At 37.6% G+C, this 9,348-nt stretch overlaps 1 pseudogene; it reads right to left on the reverse strand.

Annotated features, from left to right (window-relative positions):
• Positions 1-5,192: 5,192 nt before the first annotated feature.
• On the reverse strand, positions 5,193-6,553 carry LOC101438052 (ERBB receptor feedback inhibitor 1 pseudogene; annotated as a pseudogene).
• Positions 6,554-9,348: the final 2,795 nt, after the last annotated feature.

A 9,348-nucleotide genomic window follows, 5' to 3' on the forward strand; every position in this document is an offset into this window, starting at 1 on the left:
AACTATGTAGTGTCAGTTGTGCTTCTAAGGGACCTATAGCCTTTCCAGGGGTAAATTTAGAAAAGTGTATGAGATCCACACTCTCTCCTCCACTTCCAAGAAATTTCCCTCTCCTGTATCAGTTGGAATATAAGCTTTTTACAGACTCATAGAGCTACAAAATTTTCATTTAACTTCAATATTCAAAAAAATCTAGAAGAATTAATCTATTATCTACAAATACATGTGTCATTAATAGAATTTCAGAATGTAGAATGTTAAGATCATTGGGTAAGATTAGAATGTAATGATGAATGATATAGTAAAATCTGTGTAAATAAATATTAAAACTACTACTTGAATTATAGACTAAAAGTGAAGTTTTAGTCTAATTAAACCAATAAAATCATTTACAGAAATGCCACAAAACATTAGTAACATTTTCATATGGCAATCCCACAGATATGAGAAAAGCAAACTTTTAAAAGTACTGATAGATACATCCAACCACAATCTACTCTATACCATATTACATGCAGTTTCATATGAAATGATGTCATATGATTTCTTCTGATTGTAAATTACATTATGTATATAATAATTTCCTTTGTGTTTTGCTTACATATTTAGAAGCATGAGTTCACAAATCCATTCTATCACAAGTTTTTAAAATTTAAATAAGAGGAAATGATTTGCCTAGAACATATTCTGAGTATTCTATAATGGAAATAAATGAGACTAAAATATTGTGGGAATTTTGGCCATAAAATGAAACACTAATTTAATGATTTTTTCCATAGTACCCACCCAGAGTGAAGATGATGATGATGATGATGATGATGATGATGATGATGATGATGATGATGATGATATTGGGAATGGGACAATGATGATGTAATTTTAGTGTTTAGGAAAAATATTTCCATACTTTTGATTTTCAAATTCATTTCTAAAATGCCACAATGAGCAAGAATCTTAACTGCCAGTCTTTTTTGAGAAAACATTATATTTCTCAATTCGAACTATTCTTTCTTTCACGTGTAAAAGCAGTACATGGTGGTCTAAACACCCTTTTCAATTCTAAGCATTGGTAGAAGGACCTCAAGAAATGACTTGATGGAATTTTCCTACTAGTTCATGGAAGACCTGCTGAATCTTTGAGGGAGAAAGACTGACATGGGGACTTATTATAATGTGGAGAAAACCTGAGCATCTGAAAAAGGATCCAGAGAGAGTCACATCAATGGGTCCTGCCTCAAACTATGGGAGGTGTCATCATAAAAATGCTGAAAGAGCTCCAGACAGAAGAGGGAGAACCTCAGAACCTTCAGTTTTGTTCTCCTCTTTTGTGGACAGTCCACTGTGGCTTGGGAGTGTTAGAGAATCCAGGTAAAAGGAGGAGTATTGAGGAATTGTCCTGAAGCTACCTTTTATTCAGCCAAGGTTGCAATTGGGGGTGACAGGGGTCCATCAGTGTTTACTTGCTTTAACGATGCTGGGTATTCTGTCTGAAAATACTCAGAAGCAGAAATCGCCAATGCAGTTTTCCCTGGCTAAGACTGAATGAGGGTCTACAGCTCAATCTCAGGATATCTAACACTGATTTCACTAGCGGTGAAACAACTAAATCTTTTCAGACAAGTCCAGTGTCTTATCTGGAGTGAATGAACAAAGTATTGTTTCACTAACCAAAGTCACTTCAAGGAGGAGGTGGCCGTAACCACAGCAGACTTGTGAAAACCCAGCAACCTGACCTGTGTCTCAAGCAGAAGCCTGTGGAGTCCAGAGAAGTCACCCAACCTGGTGGTCCACACTCTAATACAATCAAGTTAGGCAAACTTAAACTAGCACCCATATGCCACCCAGGGGGAAGGTAAAGAAGAGATGAAAAAGGAGAATACATCAATTTTACCACAGATATGAAAACATTAGATGTTGTATGAGGTGGAGTAGCCCTTTAAAATTTTCTTTTCCATCTGCCCTTTGTGGGACAGGACTACAGGAGCAAAATAATGTAGGGAAATCATGGTGGCATCATCTATTGTTGATTACTTTCTATCTTTCTTTCACAAAAAGAAATTTGAATTTGTTAAAATACAAATTTATCTAATTTACATTTAGTATGTAAGTCAAGAGGTAGCATTGAAAGCTCTGGATGCCAAAAATAATCGAGAATTCAAAGCCAGGTTAGGAAACCCAAGAGCTAATATTACAGGATCCTGAACTTGTGCTTAGCTGGGAATTGTCTCATTCAAATAGTTTTATATTTATGGTCACATGAAATATTGGCAGCTGCTGCCACAGGAAGGATAAGTAGAAAACTATGCTCACTGGCCTTGGATAGTGTCAGAAAGCATCTTGTGTTAGAATTTTTGAAAAATATATCCCAGAAGAAATGACAGTCCCAGGAATGTTTTCCACGTGAATGTGGAGTTAAAAGTTTCAGTAAACATAAAGATAGGATTTTCCAGACTGAGATTTTTTTAAAATTATATATTACATTGTTGAAATCTTGGGGAAACTGAGCATGATTTGCATGCAAATCCATTCTATAGAAAGAAAAAAAAACAAGTGTTTGAACCCCACATTCCCAAATCGAGCAAACAAAGCAAGCTACCCCTTTTATAGAAGCTGAGTTCACTATAGAAATTTTAAAATCACAAGAGTAAATGATTCACTATGTGAGATAATCAGTAGATTTAACAACCAAGGGTCTGAAAACACTTAAAATTTGTATAATGGTTTATTCCAAAAGAATCAGGTAAGCACATTAAAAATAAGTAATTCATGGAGAGAACAATCACAAATAGAAAAAGAAAATTATGAAAAAATAATTGATATGACTGAAAATCATTGAAATTCACCATCTATAATTGAAATATCAAATTATATCTACTTAAAATTCTACTGAAGAGACGCTCACAATTAAAAACTACAAATATTTTATAATTTTCAACATACATATCTGTTCATTATTCATTAGATTTATACCAAATATTTCATCTCCTTTGGAGTAACTGTAATGAGAACATATTTTTAATTTCAGTTTCCACATGGTCCTTGCTAGTATATAGAAACACAAGTGATTTTTGTATGTTGATCTTATACATTGCCACCGTTTTTGAGCTAACTATTAATTCTAGTATGTTTTTGGCAGATTCTTTGGGATTTTCTACATAGACTACCATATCATGTGCAAACAGATGCAATTTATTTCTTCTTTTTTGAACAGTAAGTCTTTTATTTCCTTTCCTTATCTTCTTGCACTGGCTTGAACTTCAGGATTTTGTCAAATAAGTGTGGTGGACGTGGAGATGCTTGCCTTGTTCCCAGTCTTAGGAAGAAAGCATTCACCTTCCACCATTCAATATGAGTTTAGCTGTAAGGTTTTTTTTGTTTTTCTTTTTTTTGCCAATGTTGTTCACCAAGTTAAGGAAGTTACCTTCTGTTCCTAGTTTTCTACAATGATTGGGTGTTGAATTTTCTGCAATGCTTTCTTCTCCATCAATTGATAGGATCATGTGATTTTTCCTCTTGTCCAGTTATATGGTGAATACAAATATTGATTTAAAATATTCAGTCAGCTTTGCATCCCTGGGATAAATACCACTTAGTCATGATATATAATTCTTTTTATCTGTTGTTGGATTCAGTTTGATAATATTAAGGACTTTTTCTTAAATAGTCATGAGGGATTTTGGACTATTGCTTTTCCTTTTTATATTGTATTGTTTGGTTTTGGTTTTGGGATAATGGTGGACTTATAAAATGAGTTGGGCAATATTAACTTCTCTTCATTTTTCTGGAAGAGAATTTATATAAATTAGTAATAATTGCTTTTGAAAGGTTTATATTATTCTCCATTGAAACCACCTGGGCTTGGTGATTTCTTTTTTGGGAGTTTTTAAATTATATAAACAAATTCTTTAATAAGAACAGAGCTATTAAAATGATCTACTTCATATTTTTGGAGTCGTGGAATGATGCACTTTTGAGGAATTGGTTCATTTCAGCTAAGTAGACAAATTTATGTGTGTAGAATTGTTCATAGCATTACCTTTTTGAGGTCTGCAGAGTCCATAGTAATACCCGTTTCCTTCTTGATATAGGTAATGCACTTTCTCTTCTTTTTTACTAGAGATTTTGCCAGTTATTGTTATTTGTGAAGAATCTGTTTTTGTTTCATTGATTGGTATTACCTATTTTTTTTAGGAACCAGCAACACAAGGCCAGCTTGTGTTGTATTTGTCTATTGATACAGTCTAAAAAAACAAAACAGATACACAACACACTACCCCACACAAAAACTTTCAATCACATAGCTAACTGCTTCATTATTGCTTAAAACGGACATCTGGAAAACTGGCAACTAGCATATTGTCCAATATGAGCCTAGCTTTTCCCACTGTCTGTGAGACACATACTACAGGGGGCCACTTCAGTGAATGGGATAAAGTAGGATGTGCAAAGGAAAAATTATTTACTAATTCTTTTCATTTTTCAAATCGTGAGAAATATAAAGGTGAAAATATCTTTGCCAGATATTTTCACCTAGCCTTTCCCCTCAATAAAATTAAAAACAAATCCTGGAAGAAGTATTAGACCTCAGATTATTTTTCAAGTGGGCAGGTACAGTCATGGTAAAGAATGTATACCCTGCCATCAACAGAAAAGACCATTTGCAAAAATAAATGAAACAAAATATAACAGTCCTAAAAGCTAGAAATCTTCAAACTTACTGAAAAAAAATAGTATTTAATGATTCTGATCTAAACAATACTGTATTTTCTTCCATTTACTCAACTTTCAGTCTATCAAGAGTCATTTCTCCAGCTTGAGTTTTTATTATTCTGAATATATATTACTCTAAGATACCACCTAATTGGTTAACCTGCCACGATGGTCAATGGTTACAGCACAAGTTTATATATTATATATGATGTATGCATATATATCCATCTTCCTGCTCCACCCCCACTATCACATCTTTAAATTATAGACTTGAAAGGACGTTTCTCCAATACTAACAAAATCAGGGTTTCTCAGCTGAACAGCACCTCACAACTGCTTTAATCCTCCCTCTTTGAGACATAAAGAGTGCAACTACTTATTTAATAATATAAGAGATTTCTCAGTGACTCTCAATCAAATTGGAAAACTGCTTGACTAGCGTTTGCTCCTATTTAACCTCTGCTGAATTTTGATCCCAAAGTCTAAGGAGAAACCATATAGAATAAATGTTTATGCTTCAAATGGCCCCTGTGTCCATTTTTTTTTTGGAGTCCAGTTTTTCTGAGGCCGATACTACACTGCAGTTAGCAGATAATGGCTGGATTTGGGTGCTCACACTGGTTTCTTCTGCTTCGCTAAAAAAGTTTTCATATTTGTCCAGGTATGGTGGTGTTTCAGGTAGTAGGTAATAATGTGTTGAACAAACGTGCTTCCCATTTTCAATAATGGGCAGAATGCAAGGAACTTTACTGACAGATCCTTTGCTGTTCTGTCTTTGCAGGGCTTTGCTACTGATATACTTAGGGTCAGGGGCAAAGTTCTGAGTATGGGCATGACCCCATTTAGGTAAGAGGAAAGGCCTTAGGGCTTGGTGTCGGGGAGTTACTCCTTGATAAAGGTTCTCTGGGTGGTATTTTGTGAGGCCTGTCTTCATCACTGTAGGTGTTAGAAGTCACTTCTGCTGCCCACCTCCTATCATCTGGCTTTACTGGCCTAGGAGGTAGGGAGCCTGGGGGAACCTCAGGGTTGTCTTGATGGAATTTGGAGAAGCTGCGTAAATAGCTGGACATCCGCATGGCTGTCTTGTTAAAAGACCCAGCTGGTCCCGAATGAGATCTTCTTAATTGTCGGGGTTTGAGGTGGAGGATTTGAAGTTTGGACACATCCATTTTGGTCCCATGCATGATGGAGATCATCTGCTGCAGAAACAGCTAGAGGATCACAATAGGTATAATTGATCTGTCCACACCCACGGGAAGCTTCGCTTGCCAGGAACTCAATATTTGAATTCAGGAAGTGCAGACTTCTAAAAGGAATTCTGTATCTGAGCTAATTAGGAATTCTACCTCACTGTCTCATCTAGTGAGAGGTCTTCAGAGATTGGCAGTGCTGGAAGGGGCGGGGAACCCCGTTCACAAAAAGGTACAGGGGAAAAAGGAAGGTGAATTTTTTATGGGTGTTAAGGGAGGGGTGGAAGCACAAACCCCATTTACTGAAGGTTTCTTAAAACCACACGCAGCTTGATCCCCTTCGTGCTGTCCCAAGGATTCACTTGGAGGAATAATAAGAGGGTCAAGCTAGACTTCTGAGGTGGACCGTTTTCTGCAAAGTGACCATCCGCTGGAGCAGATTTTGAAGTGCGCCCAAAAGATGGCAGGTGCGCCTCAGCGGTGGAGTTCAGATTGTAGGCCGGGGTTACGGGGTCAATGTTGAAAAAGTTCTTATCAAACTCACTGCGACTTCCCCAGCAGGTCTTTGTACTGCCCAGGGCTTGGCCAGTATGTAGAAATCCCGGTTTTAATGGGACTCTGATCTCCTGAGCCGCAGCTCCTGCTGTTGACATTGTGCTGTATTCTGGGATGACTCCTAATTGTGAAGCCCGAGGACTTTCAGTCAAGCAGGAGCTTTCATTCCTAGGGCCTGCCTTCATCGCTGAGGGACTGAGCAGGGACCCCGAGGCTGACTGCGACCCTGAGCTTCAGGCAGCTCCCCCCAAAGCTTCTAGGGCACGTTTACGGGCACCTGGTGGAGAACAGGGACACACAGCCCCAATTTAGGAAAAAAGAGGAAAAGCAAACAAAACGTGGCGCCAGAGGCAGGGCCCTGGCGGGGCTGGAGCTGCGGGAGACCATGGCCAGCAAGAGGAACAGAAGGCCGGCGCCGGCGCCCCGCGGCGCAACAAGTGTTGAATTTTCAGTAAGTACCCTTTAATTCCTAGTTTCTTTAAAGGAATCCCTAGTGTTGCCCTTTTACAACCACTTTCACCTCCCCCTGATCCCCACCCCCATTCAACAACCACATTTATAATTACTGGCAACTACAGTCTGTCTTAATTTTGAAAATTATTTCATTTCAAAATACTATTTAAATGGAATCACATACTCTCTAACCTATTGGTATTACCTTTCCAAATTCAGCATAAGTTACTGGATTTTCATACAGATTATTGCATGCATGCCTAGTTCATTTCTTTGTATTGCAGGTAGCATTCCGTGATATTTATGAACCAAAGTTCCTTTATCCCTCACCTGTTGTAGGGCTTCTAGGCTATTTTTAATTTTTGCTCTTTGTGAATACAGCTGCTATGAATATTCATGTAAAGGTTTCTTTGTGAACATAAATTTTCATTTCTCTGGGATATTGCAAATTTACCTTCATAAGAAACCCTGAATCTGTTTTCCAGAGTGGCTATATCATTTTACCTTCCCACAGCAATGGATGATGTCGTTTTTCTACATCTTCTCCAGCATTGATGCTGTCACTGTTTATTTTAGCTGTTCTAGTAGGTATGTAGCAAAATCTCATTTTGGATTTACTTTGCATCTCTTTGACGGCTGATACTATTGTGTCATTTCTCGTGTGCTTATTTACCATATGTACTCTTTTTTGGGAAGTGTCTTTTAATGTGTTTTGCCCATTTTCTAATTGGTTTGCTTTTTCTTTTTGTTGATTTTTCAGGGGAGTTGACAGTTTTCATATATTTTAGAAACTAGTCCTTTGTTCGATATGAGATTTGCAAGTATTTTCTCCCAGAATGTAGTTTGTCTTCTCATCCTTTTCACATGGGTTTTCATAGAGCAGACACTTTTAGTTTTGAAGAGGTCCAGTTTATCAGTTTTTCTTTTTGTGGACTGTGTTTTTTTATATAGCCTAAGAATTATTTGCCCAATTTTAGCCCATGAAGATTTTACCCTACATTTTCTGTGAAAGTTTTATGATTTTACATTTTGTATTTTAGGCTGTGGTAACTATCAAAGAAAAAAATTGCATTGACAATGTGAAATAGGCAAGGATGACTTTACTCATAGATACAGTGGAGTGAGAGTAGCACTCGAATCCATTGAAACAAATAACAGCACACTTTTTAAGGACTGGAGGTGGGAGTTTTAGTGTCACAGCTGCTAAAACAAATACCATACAAAGGGATGATTTAAACAATTGGCGTTTATCGGCTCACAGTTTTGAAGCTAGGAGAAGTCTCAAGTTGAGGCATCAGCAAGGTGATACCTTCTCACTAAAAACAGTGGCGTTCTGGGCCTGGAGGCCAGTGATCCTTGGTCCTTGATGGCTCTGTCACATGGCAGTGCACAAGTTGGTGTCTTCTCCTTTCTTTTTGACTTCCAGTTTCTTCTAGCTGCACCCCGTGGCTCTTTCTGTCTGACTTGTCATTCTGCCTGTCAAGACCTCCAGGAATCTGGATTAAAGCACAACTTCATTCATTTGGGCCACATCCACCAGACTCAGAACAAGCCCAGACTGGGATGAACAACTCAGGCCACCACAGGTATGTTAGAGAAAAGTACTGGAAGATAGTAAGGGGGGCTGATCACTGGGGTGGGAATTATTCACTGAGGTTGCAATGAGAACCACTTGGTTTGGAATGTTGTCCTCTGTGGTAATAGGCCACCTGGGGTCTAAAAGTGTTGAGAGGGAGAAAGAGGGTGAGAGGGGACTCCCTAGATAAGAACCATTCAGGCGTTTGGATAGAAGAAGATAGGGACCTGGATTCAGGGAGAAACCTGTCTAAAGATTACTCAAGCTAAGGGAAGTTACAGCCATCGTGGTCAATCCATTTTGAGATAAATTATGTATAATTTAGACTCTTTTATTTCCCACCCTGTGGTTGTCCGGGTGCTCCAGTGCCATTTGTTCAAAACTATCCTTATCCGTTGGATTGCTTTTGCACCTTTGTAAGAAATCTGTTGATCATATTTTTCTTGGTCTCGGTCTGCCTCCTCCATTTCTGTTCCATTGATCCATATGTCTGTACCCTTGCCAATCCTGGCCTCTTAATTTCTGCAGCTATATAGTAAGTCTTACTCTTAGGTAGAGTGTTGCTTCCCACTTCAATTTTCTTTGCCAAAATTCTACATCCTGTGACTTCCACATAAGTTTTAGAGTAATCTTATCTATAGTAACAAAAATTCTTGTTGAGATTTTGATGGAAATTGGTTTAAACTTGTATATCAATTTGAGATTGACAATAATCCTATGCTAATCTTCTAACTCAAGAACATATTATGTTTCTGCAAATACTTACGTCTTATTTCATAAAGTTCATCAATATTTTGGAATTTTCACCTTATAGTTCCTGTACCATTTTTTGTTATTGTTAGGCTCTTGCCTAAGTATTTCATT

This window comes from Dasypus novemcinctus, chromosome 22 (assembly GCF_030445035.2).
Source record: "Dasypus novemcinctus isolate mDasNov1 chromosome 22, mDasNov1.1.hap2, whole genome shotgun sequence".
Taxonomy (NCBI): Eukaryota; Metazoa; Chordata; class Mammalia; order Cingulata; family Dasypodidae; genus Dasypus; species Dasypus novemcinctus.